Here is a 15,388-nt window from a genome sequence, read left to right on the forward strand (position 1 = left end):
CAGACTGCCCCAGACTGGAGGACACTCTACAGGATGCCCAGAAACCCTCCTCAAGACCATGAAGGCAGAAAGAAAGAGAGAAAGAGAGAGAGAGAAAAGGAGAAGAGAAGAAAAGAAAAGAAAAAAGAAAAGAAGAAAGAAAGAGAGAAGGGAGGGAGGGAGGAAGGAAGGAAGGGAGGGAGGGAGGGAGGGAGGGGACCAAGAAGCTGTTGTACATCACAGGAAACTGGGAAGACATGACAATCAAGTCTAATGTGATGTATCCTGTGTTGAATCTTGCAGTGGAAAATGGGCATTAATGGAAAAACTGATGGAATCTGAATAAAGTCATAATTTCAGTTAATAGTAATGTTCCTACATCCGTTTCTTGGTTTTGAGAAATGCACTATGGTTATGTAAGATGTTAATGGGGGAAGCAAAGTATCTATATAGTATTGCAATATAAGGAGTTTATATTTTGAAAAAATAGTTGCATTTCTAAATTTAAAATAAATCATCTCTTGAGGAGACGTATTCAGCATATGGTAAACAAATGTATGGACTAACTGGAATGACTCCTTGTATCTCTTGTAACGAACAGGGTAAGTCACAGGTAGCTGAAATATTTCTGACCTTCAAATCTAAGGAAACCATGAAAAGATTCAAGATTCTATCATCTTTACATGAACCAGGTAATCAAGCAGAATTTCTTTTTATTTAGAGCAGATGGATATTCCATATTTCTTCCTTGAAATTCTTAACTTTGCAAGCAAGGCTGTTCTTGCATTTAATTAAAATTAAAAAAAAAGGCTTCGAATGTACGATACCCACTGAATATTGGTGGCTCCCCCAGTCACATTGCTTGGAATATGAAAAGAGATATTTTTACCATGGTAGGTGGCTTACTCTGAAGACATCGCAACTGGAAATATGGTCCCAAAAGCTGCAGAATATGGTGCCTTTTGCGGATAACTCATAAAGAGTATGCAGGGATTGTAATGGTCACATAATTCCTAGCCTCCCACTTGATGCTTGCAGACGTAATACCACATATTAACACCAATTAAATTATATTTAGAAATATGTATTATGTCTTGTAGATGCACAGAAGCCACAAGCGCGTATAGTGAACTATAGGAAGGTGTGATTTGTATCAAAAGGAGAATGGCAGTTAATTTCTTTGTGTTTTTAGGATCTAAGTAATAGTTCTGATGAGTGACAGGCAGAGTATGTAATTTTGATCTTACTGGTCCTATGTAGTGGACTTTGTGATGAAATTATGTAAGCCCATGAATTTCTTACATTTTATAAAAACAGTATTTTATTTAGAAAATGAGAATATATTTTTATTTTTTCTTTCTCATGTCCTTATTCCAGGATTTGGCATACCTTTGATCTAGTAGAACATGTGGAGTGTTGAATCAAGAACGCTCTGTAGCAAAGACCAGAGATCATTATTACAGAAACTACTTGATTTTGAACACTATGAGTTTTACTTTCTCTGTGGCCACTTAAATATACAGAAGGATGTCATGATGTACATTATTTTTTTTTCCTTCTTAAATGAACTCCTTTCAGATAAAAGAACAGTGGAGAAGAAAACACTGTTCAGGATAAGTTGAGGATTAAGAAAACAACATTGCTGTGCCCTCTTGCATATAATCAATTTTTCTACTAAAGGGTAAATTTGACATTCTTCCAACTACCACTAAAACTGTCAGAAAACCCTTAAAAATAGCATTTAAAAAAATCAATAGTGCTCCTTCACATCTTTTAAATTGGTCACTTGATTGCCTAGTTCCCTGAAACACTTTGGAATCCACTTGAGTATAGATGGCTTAAGCTAGTCATCATGAAAGCCATTAAAGAGAGATACCCAATTTAGACCACAAGGTAGCGTCGAAACATATTAACATGTGTCCTCAGATGTTGCTTGTAAGCACTGCCATGATTTCTTGAATATACCCATCTCCTGAGTCAGTATCAGTCGTTATAATTGATACATGCATTTTTGGTTTGATTTAAAAATGTAATCCAAATTTGGAAGTCTGGGTTTCTTTTATAGGGTAGTATACGACAATCCGAGGAAACACCAAGTGTGATTTCCAATCAGTGGTGGTGTGTAAATAAATGCAGGACTCTCCTGAGGTTGGGAGCTCTGAGAAGGTCCTGATAGGCACTGCCATCCTTGTCTTTCCCTCCGCACTCCATTCTCCACACACCCCGCATCCTCAAGGCAACAGAAAGGTTGGATGCACAGAGTGGCCATTTGACTGTGTCTGTGTCCGCCCTGCTGTAATGGCAGCCAGATTTATGAATGAGAACTATTGTGTCTGCTTGTGTCTGCAGTACAAGGGCTAATGAGTCCAGATGAAAGCAATGATGGAATGATTTGGCCAAGAAGTGACGGCCAAATGACATGGATTCTTAAAAATAGGATTTGGGGTGGCAGGGTGGCTCAGTTGGTTAAGCGTCTGGCTCTTGATTTCGGCCCAGGTCAGGATCTCATGGTGGGTGAGATTGAGTCAGCACAGAGCCTGCTTGGGATTCTTTCTTTCTCCCTCTCTCTGCCCCTCCCCTGCTCTCTCTCTCTCTCTCAAAATAAATAAACATAAGAAAATAGAATTTTAATTTTAGAATTGTTTGATATGCATATCAGTTGATTGTTTACAGAATGCTGAATTACTTTTCAAATCACCTGTGTACGTGTTCTAAATGTAAGGTGTAACACAAGCAACAGAAGGCAGGTGAAGATGCCCATGAATGCCGCTGGATGCAGGACCCTGACCGTGCCTAATGCTAAGGCTGACCTGGCATTTGCAGTTAATGGAGCTAATGTATGTTATAGGCTTGATCTGTGTCTTTGTAAAATTTATACATTAAAGTCCTGACCCGCAGTACTTTAGAACGGGACAGTATTTGGGGATAGGGTCTTTCAAGAGGTAATTACGTTAAAATGAGGTCATTAGGGTGGACCCTAACCCAATGTGGCTGGTGTCCATGTAAGAAGAGGAGATTAGGACACAGGGACATAGGGAAAAGACAGTCATCTAGCTCTTCAAGCCTCAGAAGAAACTCTGCTGGCACCTTGGTCTTAGACTTCCTATTTGTTTGTATGTTTGTTTGTTTGTTTTTTGAATAAGCCAATTTGAGACTGGTTGTCAGTCGGAACTCACTGATTGCTAAAATATTAATGCTGTGTACTTCATTTTTTCTTATTGGCCCATGCTGTTGGTTTTCTTCAAGAATATGGTGGTTCCTTATTGGCCTTTTGTGTCTCATCATAGAAAATCCAATGGGAAGTTCTGTGTGCTTGTATTTTCCAGAGCTTCATTTTAGGCTGAACCAGTAGAGGGCAGTCTCGGTGCTGAGGCACCCTCTTACAGAGCGGGAGGGCTCACTGCGGAGAGGAATACCCACCCTAGTGTCCCAGTTCTCTCTTCAGACAGCGTGTGTTAGCACTTAGAGGAAAACTTTGTAGAGCTTGGCCTGGCTGGCTGCCTTTGCGGTGCGTGAAGTTGGAGGAGGTGTATGGGACCTGGAGGATTGCATTTTTAACAGTGCTTTGATTATTCTCTGTTGTTTGAGCTCTGTCTCTTGTTCCTATCTCCCACATATCTGCCAGCTCCCCTTCTGGATATTTCTGGGACTCTGCTTGCAGGGCAGGCTGATTCTCTCTTCTCCTCTGGTCCTCCCTGTGGTTCTGACATCCTCTACTCTTGAACCAAAATTTCTGTCCGTTTTCAGTTTTCTGTGAAAATATTTAAAATCTGTTATCTAGGGATGACTCGTTCCATTCTCCCATCTGTTACTAGTATGTCCAAGGACACAAATGTTAAGAGGCATCATTTATTTTATTTTGTTTTGTTTTGTTTTGTTTTACTTTACTTTACTTTACTTTACTTTACTTTACTTTACTTTACTTTTATTTTATTTTATTTTATTTATTTTAAGAGAGAGAACAAGCGAGCAGGCAATGGGCAGAGAGAGAGGGAAAGAGAGACTCCCAAGCAGGGTCCCTGCTGTCAGTGCAGAGCCCACTGTGGGACTCAGTCTCACTAACCACGAGATTGTGATCTGAATCAAAATCAGGAGTCAAGCACTTAATGGACTGAACCACCCAGGTGCCCAAGAGGCATCTTTTATAGCCACTGCCAAGGAAGAAGGATTAATACTAGAGGGTCCTATCCGAGAGACCCTCTGCCCCCAAAGAGGGGGCTGGCACCGATCAGCCACAGATGAAATCTTTGACCGTGTCAGTCAACTGAGACCTCTTCTGTCTCTGTATCCTGTCCCTACTCTACTTTAAAACCAGAAGAGCCATTGGTAGCCTGGCAAGATAATGGAGAGGGGAGAGAGGAGGACAAGAATATGGTGGGGAAACAAACAATGGTCTCCGTTCTCCATCATAGATGTTCAGCCTGTGGGAGGCTGGACCTGAGTGGGGGAGGAGCTCCAACCTTGGACAGAGTTTCAAGGTTTGCTCTCACCAGGACCAGACATTTTAATTGCTAACATTAGACTGCTTATAATTTGACTTATGAGGGGTTTTTGTTATCTTAGGAGTGACTGGAAAAAATGAGACCCTCTCTGCTGTTCACATAGTACAAACGGGGAGTTAAAACCACAGAGCGGATTGAAAAGGACGATGACTGATTCTTCACTGACTTTTAAAAGATATGTCAAGAATGTTTTCCTTTTTGGAAATGTGTTAGGATGACAGCTTATGGGTGGATTGACTCTTAATTTTGCTCCTTAAAAGAAACTTGAAGCTGCCTGGGTAGCTTGGTCGGTTGAGTGTCCAACGCTTGATTTCAGCTCAGGTCTCGGTGCCGTGGGATCAAGCCCTCTTTGGGGCTCCATGCTCAGCATGGGGTCTGCTTGGGATTCTCTCTCTCCCTCTCTCTCTGCTCTTCCCCCTCACTTGTGCATGCGTTCTCTGTCTCTAAAATAAAAAAGAAGAAAAAGAAACTTTCACATACTTACGCATGGTCTGCAATGTAACGGTTCTCCAAGATAAGTGCATCATTTTTTTCCTTGTGATGTTTTCTCCATGTGATAATCTGATGGTGCTCATGTGCATGTGCAAACTATCAGGGGACAAAAATACTAATTCATAGCCTAAAAACCAAAAATGAACATAATTTCAATATTACTATCAAGTTGAACATTCTGGGATGATTTTTTGTTGTTTGCACATAGAGGCTGTGTGTGCCCTTGTCTGACAAATTAAGTTGATTCTGATTAATTTTCTCTTAGAATGTGGATGAGGGCAGCTGTCCCAAGGTCCTGCTCATGCGCTTCCTGTCTTTTTTTTTTCTTCAAGATTTTATTATTAACGTGCAGTCAAATTATATGGATGAGAAGCAATGCTGCGCCTTGCGCCCACCTCAAAGGTGTGATTTTTTAAAATCAATTTTATGGAGGCATAACTTACATCCCAGTAAAATGTACTCATTTTAAATGTATAGTTCAATGAGTTTTGACAAATGCAGACACACATGCAACAATCACCACTTCCGAGGCAGAGTCTTTTTATCATCCCCCAAAGTTCACTTGGCCCATTTGCAGTCCATCCCCTCTAACCCCCAGGAGTAGGCAAAACCTGATTTGCTTTCTGCCACTATAGGTTAGTGTTGCCTCTTCTAGACTATCAAAGAAACTGAATTATACTTTCTGTGTGTCAGGCTTTTTTTTTTTTTTTTTTTTTTTGCCCAGCATGTTTTCAAGATTCATCCATATTCTCATGTTCATCACCGATTCATTTCTTTTTGTTGATGAGCGGTGATTACATTCCCCTCCCTAAATTTCTGTGGTTAGCAGTGACCTGTGCCTACAGCATCTGCAAGAATGAGTCCGGGGGTGGGGGTGGATTTTATCCCCAAACATGTCATTTGTATATTGTGCAACCTTGAGCCAGTCCCGCCTAAGCCAGCCTTTTCATGCTCGATGTGGGTGATGATGGCACGTTACTTGGTAAGCCCAAGAAAGGTCTACGTAAGAGACGCAGGAAGTCAAGAGTTGGTAGTGCCTTTGCCAGCACGAAGATGTGGAAAGCCATGTGTGGCATAATAACTCTCCTCATGATCCCCAACAGCAGCGTTTGAAGCCTGATCCAGGAAGCTGCCACTGCCGTATTCTGTCATTCCCCTCTATGTCCTCATGTGTGGGAAGATACTATTTCCCACCTCCATTGCTGTGAAAAATGATGATCCTCTCACATACAAAGGGTTGTATTTGCAAACAGGAACTGAGAAGCAGTAGAAGGCTTCTTTGGGAAATGTATTTTTATTCCTAAGCAAGTATAAACTCATATTTATGTAAGGTAAAAATTAATAAATGGAGAAACAAATAATAGAGGACAGGGATGTCTGTAGTCTAGAAGCACACCTTTTTCAAATGGTTCTAATTGCTCTTAAAATATTGTTATTCCAGGTGCAGAGCACTATTTGCTTTTCTGTGCTCCATACCCGTCACCGTCAAGGTAAGAGGGATGAAATGCTGCCTGTTTGCGCACTGTGCCTGGTTCATGAGTGATGCTTTAGGCTGCAAGGTAGTGTTTTATGTCAGTCTCAGACTGTTGATAACCAGAGATGTCGCCCGACTGGCCCTTGCGGTTCATATGAGTTCAAGATGCCCTCAGCAATAACCACTAGGGAACTTTGAAAAAAATGTTTAAAATGTTCATTACTTACACGTCCTGGAAATTACATGGCCTGCCTAGGGCCACACAGCAAGGTCACAGCAGGAGGTGGAGAGAAGCACATGGGCCCGATGTCCTGCTTCTCTTGGGGTCAAGGTAGGGGCTTCACATCCTTAATTCCAACAAAGGTTCATTTGAACCCACGGAAAGCAGAATCTGAGAGTCAGGGACAACTTTTCTACTCATGTGCTTTGGGAAGGTCCTGCTCTCACCCTCCACTGCTTGTGCAGGCCCTCGTCACACAAGAGATGAGGTGTCCTCCTGGCCCTCCCCCTTCTGTGGTTCCCTGACCACTGTAGATTCCCAGAAGTCTGTCTGCATGGTGATGTCATGAAACACCATCCCAGTGGTACCTGGGGACTTAGGTGGAGGCAGCCGGGGTCCTGCTTAATGGGCTTCCTCCTGTCTGCCTCCTCGGGACCAATCTGTCCTCCTCTCAGGAAGGAAATCTTTCATTCATGATCTTCACAGGAACAATATGACAACAAGGTTAATTTTACGTGTCAGTTTGGGCTAAGTGATACCCAGGTAGCTGGTAAAACATTATTTCTGGGTGTGTCTGTGAGTGTGTTTCTGGAAGAGATCAGCATTTGGACCTGTAGACAGAATAAAAAAGATTGCCATCACCAATATGGATGGGCATCACCCAGTCCATTGAGGACCCAATAGACCAAAAAGGTAGAAGAAGGACAGATTCTCTCTCAGTACTTGAGCTGGGATATCCCTCTTCTCCTGCCCTTGGACATTAGTGCCCCTGGTTCCCATACCTGCAGACTTGGGCTGAGACCCTTGGATCTACAGGTCCTCATGCCTTTGGGTTGGACCAAACACCATTGGCTTTCCTGAGTTTCTAGCTTGCACATGGAAGATCATGGGACTTCTCAAACTTTGTAATCACATGAGTAAATAGCTCATAATAAATATTCTGTATATCTGTATGTTCTTGGTTAGGTTTGTCTGGAGAACCTGAATAATACCTAAAAGTGGTTTTAGAGAAAGGGAAAATTTTTTTAGGTTTATTTATTTATTTTGAAAGAGAGAGAGTGCAGTTGGGGGAAGAGGCAGAGAGAGGGAGAGAGAGAATCCCAAGGAGGCTCTGCATTGACAGATGAGGGGTTGAACTCACGAACCATGAGATCATGACCTGAGCTGAAATCAAGAGTTGGACACTCAAGATCATGACCTGAGCTGAAATCAAGAGTCGGTGACTAAACCGACTGAGCCCCCCAGGCACTCCGAAGAAGTAAAATTTAGGGCTGAGTTTTCTGAATTGGTTCTGGGGTTTCTGGAGTTGGCTCTCTAACCTAATTAGATTTAAAGATGCTAATGATTCTGTTTGCAGCAGTAAAGAGAGCTCTGGTCGTCCATGGTGTGAGCCCTTGATAGCAATATGCAAAAGACGTGCATTGGATCCTCCTCATCAAGGAGTTAAGAGACTCTGTATGTAATACTTGGAAACCTTTTTGGCAAACGGGGGAATATAAATGACATTGGTTCCTTTTTCCTAATGTGGCTGGACTAAGTGGTGAAAGAAATAGATGGGCTCAGAGATTTGATCTGATTTCTCAGCTGAAACACCACATAAATGACCCAAGAGCTTCTATATGTGCCTTGAAGGAGATGCCATACACACAGGGCTGAAATTGCTGCAAATCAAGCACAGGACCCCATCCTGCAACTGGCTGAGTTACAACACAGATTGAACTCCTAGCCTCTCTGGGCGTCTGTTATTAAAGTGAGAGCAATGACTGGGAAAGAATGAGAGCCTGTTATTTGGAATGGGGACATGTGGGAAGATCCTGATGAAGCTGGGGACGCTGAGCCTCTCAATTCTAATGAGTCTTTCATGCTGGTGGAAGGGGCCTCTCCACTCTCAGTGGTATCAGCCTTACCACCCCCGTCTCTGGGATGGAGACAGGGAAACTTAAAGTAGGACAAAGCAGGCTGTTCTTCCTGAGATTCAACTACTTTTCTAGAATAAAGGTCCCGGTATTACTCCCTTTGGTGGATTTCCAGAATTTTGAAAATCCTGATTTTGTTCCTCATACCAGTGATCTCATTCTTTTATGGAGAAGAGGAATTTTGAATGTTCTTACCCCACTCTTCTTGCCGACGTCACTTAGGGTCATGTCATGAAGCTATTAAAAGCATGACTTGTAGCCCTTTTCTTTGTTTTTCTAACAGTTAGGTGTTGTCCAACCAGAGGTTACAGCTGTCCATAGTATTCACTTTGCTGAAAAGTGGCAGATGGTTTTGCTTGTGAAAAAGGCAAAAAAAAAAAAAATTCATAATGTTTCATTTTTAACAGCAGCATACAATAATCCCCAGCTGTTCAACGTTTGTCACATTTTGCAAAGAACCTATAACCATCAAGGAGGATTTATCTTCTGTATTTTTAGGTGGACATACCTCAATTTGTAGAGGTTTTCTGTTTTCCTTTTGGTAATATTTACATAATGCTTTTTAAATTTTTTCAATGTTTATTTTTAAGAGAGAAAGAGACACACACAGAATGTGAGTGGGAGAGGGGCAGAGAGAGAGAGAGAGAGAGAGAGAGAGAGAGAGAGAGAGGGAGACACAGAATATGAAGCAGGTTCCAGACTCTGAGCTGTCAGCACATAGCCTGACGGGGGGCTCAAACCCATGAACTGTGAGATCATGACCTGAGCTGAAGTTGGTCGCTTAACCAACTGATCCACCCAGGTGCCCCTATAATGTTTTTTGTTTTTGTTTTTGTTTTATAAATAACTCTAACTGATCTTTTCCTCACTTTAATTTTTTCCTCAAGGGTTAGTGTAGAAATGAATCAAATTCTCGCTTAATTCCATGATTTTCGTGACATTTCTGTTATCTCAAGAATGCCTCTTGTCACCATGACCCCTAAAGGGGAAATCTCTCTGTGAATCATATGACTGGAATTAATCTTTTAGCATCTCAAAATAACTCTGAATGTTCCTGTTCATCTTTACTTCAAAATATTGGCCCAGTCTGTGCATGTATATTTATTTATGTGCAAGCCAAGTAAACCTAACCTTTTTGTGATCTGGAATTTTCATGACTTTTGAGTGTTCTTATCATGTGGTCTTGGAACCCAACTGATGGAAGTGAGTTTATTTATAAAGAAAATATTATTTGAAACTGCTTGAAAATAGGCGATACAGAATTGCATAACATTGTGACTTTTCAAGAACCTTTTTCACAAAATATCTGAGAAATATCTCTTTTTTTCCGCTGTGTATTCACTTTCATGGTCTATAAATATTACTAGGAACATGATTTTGGGGGAAAAAAACTGTTTTTCATGTAACAGCGTTGAGTGAAACTGATCTTTCTCTACAGTTTACCCTTGTGGTCCTTTTTGAATTTTCAGTGATTAATAATGTTGAAAAATATCAACATTCGTCTGAAAGTTAAGAACACGTCAGAAGGCTGATAGCCCCTTCAAAGTCCCCTGAGAGGAGGGGAAGAGAGGAGTGATTGAACTGGATGGAGAAACCAGTCTTCAGTAATGGTGATTAGAATGTCTTTTATAGATTTTATGGAAACACATGATTATCTTAGATCGTTTCCAGGGTTTTAAGAGCTGCTTATACAGCTGAAGCATCCAGAAGCTCGGGTGTAGTTGGATGTGGACCCCAGTGTTGTCTTCTCACTGTTAGATAATATATGATGGAACTGAGGGAGGAAAGAAATGGGGGGATGGGAGAGCTCCTGCTTACCTGGACAGCAGGACATGAGCTTCCTTCTCTCTAGACCTGGAAGATACTTAAAGCAGATTCTCTCACTTGCATGGGTGTTTCCATAACTTCTTCAGAGCTCCCCCACCTGTCAGTCTGCTGATTGCACTCAATGGCAGTTTGGGTGATGTTTTCTGTGATAGGATTGCCACTCCTCTCTCCACCTCTAATATTCAGGACCTTCAAGCCACACAGACTCTCTGCTAGAGTTCTGTCTTCTTTCCAGGTTTACTTGTTCAGGTGTCAAAATAGGTCCAGGAGGCCCAGGCTGAGTTTTAGTATCTCAAGGATCGTACAACATCACCTGCTCTATGTCCCTGCTCAGTAAAAGTCCAGGGCAATTCCTGTGTGGCTACTTTTATTGTTGTTCTGCTTTATTTAAAACTTTATTTTTTATTACTAAAAAAATGTTCGGGGCTCCTGGTTAAGCGTCCAACTTTGGCTCAGGTCATGGTCTCGCAGTTTTTGAATTTGAACCCAGGGTCGAGCTCTGTGCTGACATCTCAGAGCCTGAAGCCTGCTTCGGATTCTGTGTCTCCCTCCCTCTCTGTCCCTCTCCTACTCACACTCTGTCTCTGTCTCTGTCTCTCTCAAAAATAAACATACATTAAAAAAAATGTTCTGTAGACCTCTACATTTCAATGGCAAGAGTCAGATTCCATTTTACCATTTTCACCCCTTCCAGGAAGCATGAAGCAAGCTTTCCTTTGGGCTCCATTGGTAGCTCACCTTCTACCCTCAAGATTCCTCCCCCTACATGCACACAGAAGCTTACACCAACTCACACACCCTGTCCTCCTGTGTATTGTGGGGGGTGGGTGTGTGTGGGACAAATGGCACCGGTTTCTCTGAAGAAATCATCTTCATAAAATTCTCTCTACAACTAAAATTCCTGAGGCACCTGGGTGGCTCAGTCAGTTAAGTGTCTAGCTCAAGTCATGATCTCGCTGTTCATGAGTTTGAGCCCTGCGTCAGGCTCTCTGCTGTCAGCGTGGAGCCCATTTCAGATCCTCTGTCCTCCTCTCTGCATCTCCTCCACACACCTTCCCTCTCTCTCAAAAATAAACATTAAAAAAAATTGAATAAAAAGATAAAACTCCTAACCATTTTCTACCCTCCAGCCAAGTGAATATCAGTTGCTAGCATTTCCTTTGGATATCTACATCATGATCTGACTCCTAACACTTCATTACGGTGTATCTTTTATATCTGTGTGTCTCAGCCAAAAGTTTCAATGCTCCTTTGCAGGAGCTTAAAGTCAGAATATCTACTTAATTGTATTTATTTGGGCTGGGAAAGATTTCCAAACATGCATGCCCCAGCAGAGCAAAACTGGTCTTGGGTCCATCATTGAATTTGAAAATGTATTTATGAGTTGGGGCCATTCAACCAATCAATCAACTCATCAAAGACTATCTTCCTACACTAACTCCTTCTAAACACAAGTAGCAAATTAAAACTGGTTCTTTTCTGTATCTTTTTCACAGTTGAAATCAGAATAATTTCAAGAGCAGGCTCGCTTTGGCTGCACGTGTACTAAAGTTGGAACAATACAGAAAGATTAGCGTGGCCCCTCAGCAAGGATGATGTGCAGATCCATGGAGACTAATTTCAGGAGCTAAATCAGGTATCAATTTTTACCTCTGTTCAAATAAGGAACGTTGTCTTCTTGGCATCTTTTTCATTCCTATCTTATTTTCCACACTCACCAACAGACCCTCTTCTGGTACTCTGCCCCAGCTTGGAGGTTGCTAATTACTGGGGCGAGATTCAGAGCAAGACTGAAACCAAATGATCTGCAGTCTCTGTGTACCCTTGAGAATCATTTTCTCCACAGCACCTTCGTGCTTGGTGGAAAAGGCAGACTTCATTAGCGTAAGTCACGAATAACACAATGAAATAGTACTTTCCAGACTTCAGTGACACTACAAGATTCAACGAAGAAGCTCGTTTTGTCTGCGAGAACTTAAGCCAGGAAAGACTTTCTTATCTATTTGGCATTTTCCTATTTTCCCCTCAATCTAAGCTAATTTATCTTAAGGCACTGTCACCAGTGGTCCTCACTCATGTAAGGTAAGTACAGTTGTTCAAATGGGTAAGCTGTGTTGGATACAGTAAAATATCTTCATAACTCAAAAAAAAGTCTAGACAAATGAGAAGAGATCTCCCAGATAAGACTTCCAGGAATCACACTGGCTCACTTCTCCCTTAGTAAGAGAACCCAATATGTAGCCGTGTCGATTGTCAGTAATGGTTTTCCCTGCCTTATTGCCATCTAGGTACAAGCTCTAATAATATGTTCTTTTTGAGATGTAAGGAGAAATTCTGTGTGGTAATTGTGAAAAGAACAAATACCTTAAATGGGAAAGTTTATATCCTCATTTGGGAAGCGATAACAAATACCAACATAGAAGATTCAGGATGATCATGGGTACCTTAGTATTCACTGTAGCGCTAGTTATGATGGCAAAGAAATTGATAGCCTAAAAGCCTAGCAGATGGTTAGTTATTGTACAACCACAGCACCAAAATCCTCCGCCACCATGCATTCCCGTCACGTTTTTCAAGAATACTTAATAATACAGGAATGTGTCTCGCTGTGCAAGACATGCTGTGCAAGAATGAAGTATATTTTTCCATGTGATGGAAAATTATACAGCCTTAAATATTGTTTCTGAAGATTACTAATAACATGGGGAAATGTTTATGGCCTTATGTTCACCAAAAATCATGATGTCCACTTGTACAAAATACCACTAAGTGCATAGAAGAAATCTTAAAAAGAAATACATGAGAATGAGAAACACTGCTTTCACACGAGTGGTCAGGATACGTGCATACCTCGCCCCTCTTCTTTAGTATAGCTGAAGGTTTCTACAGGGGAAAAAGTACCATCTTTGCAGTGGAAATACACTTCTCACTTGTATTTCTAAGAATAAATACAAGCACAGTAGAGACTTTAAGTAAAAGGAGGGCTGGGGAGGCTTCCTTGGCTTTGGCATTTAGAAGGTAATTGAAGAACTTAGCCAGAACATTTTCAGTGAAGGTGATGGGGGGAGAAGTCAGTTGGCCAGAGATTAAAATTTTAAATGGGAAGCTAAATGTGTTAGTGAATTTAAACCCTATTTCCAAACCACTTGGCTATGAAAGGGATGGAAAAAGATAAAGGAGTAGCTGAAGAGGGACATTAGGTTAGGAACGGGCTATATCTATACGTTTAATGGGAGATACCAGAGGATATTTAGGGCTGCGTGGGAGTCCGTAGAAAAGCAACCGTTTTGAATATAGGTTAAAAGCCTCAATTTTCTCTGGGAAGGAAGAGAAGTTATCAGCAGAGAAAAGTGGCTGGTGGCAGGTTTTGAGAAGAGGTTAACAAAGAATTAAAATCGTTGCTGTGGTGTTTTTTTTCCCTGCACCGGTAGTTGACCAGTGGGCATGACAGTATTGCTCAGCAGCGTTAGAGCCCAGATGCCACTGTGTTCCTGGAACGCGTGACGACACCAATCTGCTCAAATGTGTGATTTCATCTAACAGTCTGTGGGGGGCTGGGATGGAGCAGAAGAGGTGAATAACGGGACCGATGCGGAATGGAGAGATTAGAAGTTTGGGTGGGAAAGGGGGACCCAAATTATAACTCCTTTGCAACCTCAGGGACGTGGGGGCTGAGGAGCCTGCGCTGGGAATTAGGGCTTGTAAAGGAGTGGAGATGTAGCCCCCAAATCAGGAAGCGGACAGGGTCCTCGAGGGCGGCCTGAGGCACTCAAGCCATTGTGTCATCTTGTGTCTCTTCCTTGCGGATGGGTCTGGCTCATCGTGCTTTCATCGGCAGGGTTTATTGTAAACGTGACCTAACCAGCGAATATTTTCCAGGCTCACTTTCTTGTATTTATTTTTCTTTAATTGCACAGAGTGTTGTGAATAGTCAGAGAAGCAACAGTGAATAGCGTCTGTCACGGAGAAATGAGCGGTCCTTGGCCACAGCACATAAAGCTGCTCCATGGAGCTGGGGAGCGTGCCCTGTGGTCTGTGCAGGTAAAGGGGGCTTCCAGAAAGAAAGAGCACCCCGAGGCTCTTCCTAGGCAGCTAAACTCTCCTTGCTGGAGTATCATCCCTGATAATCAGATTTCGTGTCACCCGTGAGCTAAATTATGTGTGAAGGCTGAAAGTTGAAAATTCCCTCTCTCATTGGAGGAAATAAGATAGAAGGTTAGTGTCTTTTTAAAAAAAAAAATTGTAAATATATATAAATATATATATATATGTATATATTTTTCTCATTAGTGTGATAACACAAATTCACATACACTGTCATTTTATACGTTCTGATTGCATTAGAGATCAGACATGATTTTTCTTCTGTGCCATCAAGAACATTATTTTTTAATCATTGCTGCCACAGCATGTCTGAGGCTGTCTGGTTCTTTTTAATCACATAATCAAAGGAATGTAGTGGGTTCATCATGAGTATCTATATCTATAAGACAGTGTCCACATAGACTATGGGATAGTTTATGGCCTCAGAGTAGGAGAGGGACTAATATAGCATATATAATGATTAATATTATAGATCAGTTCTTCCATATCTACTTCAGGGCTCCTTTGCATTTATTCCGTGTAATAATTAATAATAGGCCCCGTGGGCTTTAAACATTAGCCATGTCCTGTGAATAAATAATAAACGTATCATAAACAAGCAGGGAGAAAAGGAAATCCCATGCACACTTTAACATGCTCAATTCAGTATCTGTACTGAATTTCCCATAAATGGGTAGAATGCATCTTAGAAAATACCCCTAAAATCAAGTACTTATTAAGACAGGTTCACACTGATGATGGTACAGATATTGAGCATGTAATCTGTGCCTCGTACTGTTGCAGGTGCTCTCTCTGTATTATCTCACTTAATCTTTGGCTCAGTCCCATCAGATAAATATTACTACTGTCACAATTGTAAAGGAAAATAACCTGA

General features: G+C 41.5%; 1 long non-coding RNA gene and 1 pseudogene across 1 annotated transcript; both read left to right on the forward strand.

Moving 5' to 3' along the window:
• Positions 1-6,412: 6,412 nt before the first annotated feature.
• Positions 6,413-14,543, forward strand: LOC147573369 (uncharacterized). The gene is made up of 3 exons (XR_015244535.1): positions 6,413-6,463; positions 11,907-12,046; positions 14,328-14,543. It is a non-coding gene; the product is annotated as an uncharacterized LOC147573369 (long non-coding RNA).
• On the forward strand, positions 11,934-12,033 carry LOC112857610 (U6 spliceosomal RNA; annotated as a pseudogene).
• Positions 14,544-15,388: the final 845 nt, after the last annotated feature.

This window comes from Puma concolor, chromosome E2, assembly GCF_028749965.1.
Source record: "Puma concolor isolate L17-30 chromosome E2, mPumCon1.1.hap2, whole genome shotgun sequence".
Taxonomy (NCBI): Eukaryota; Metazoa; Chordata; class Mammalia; order Carnivora; family Felidae; genus Puma; species Puma concolor.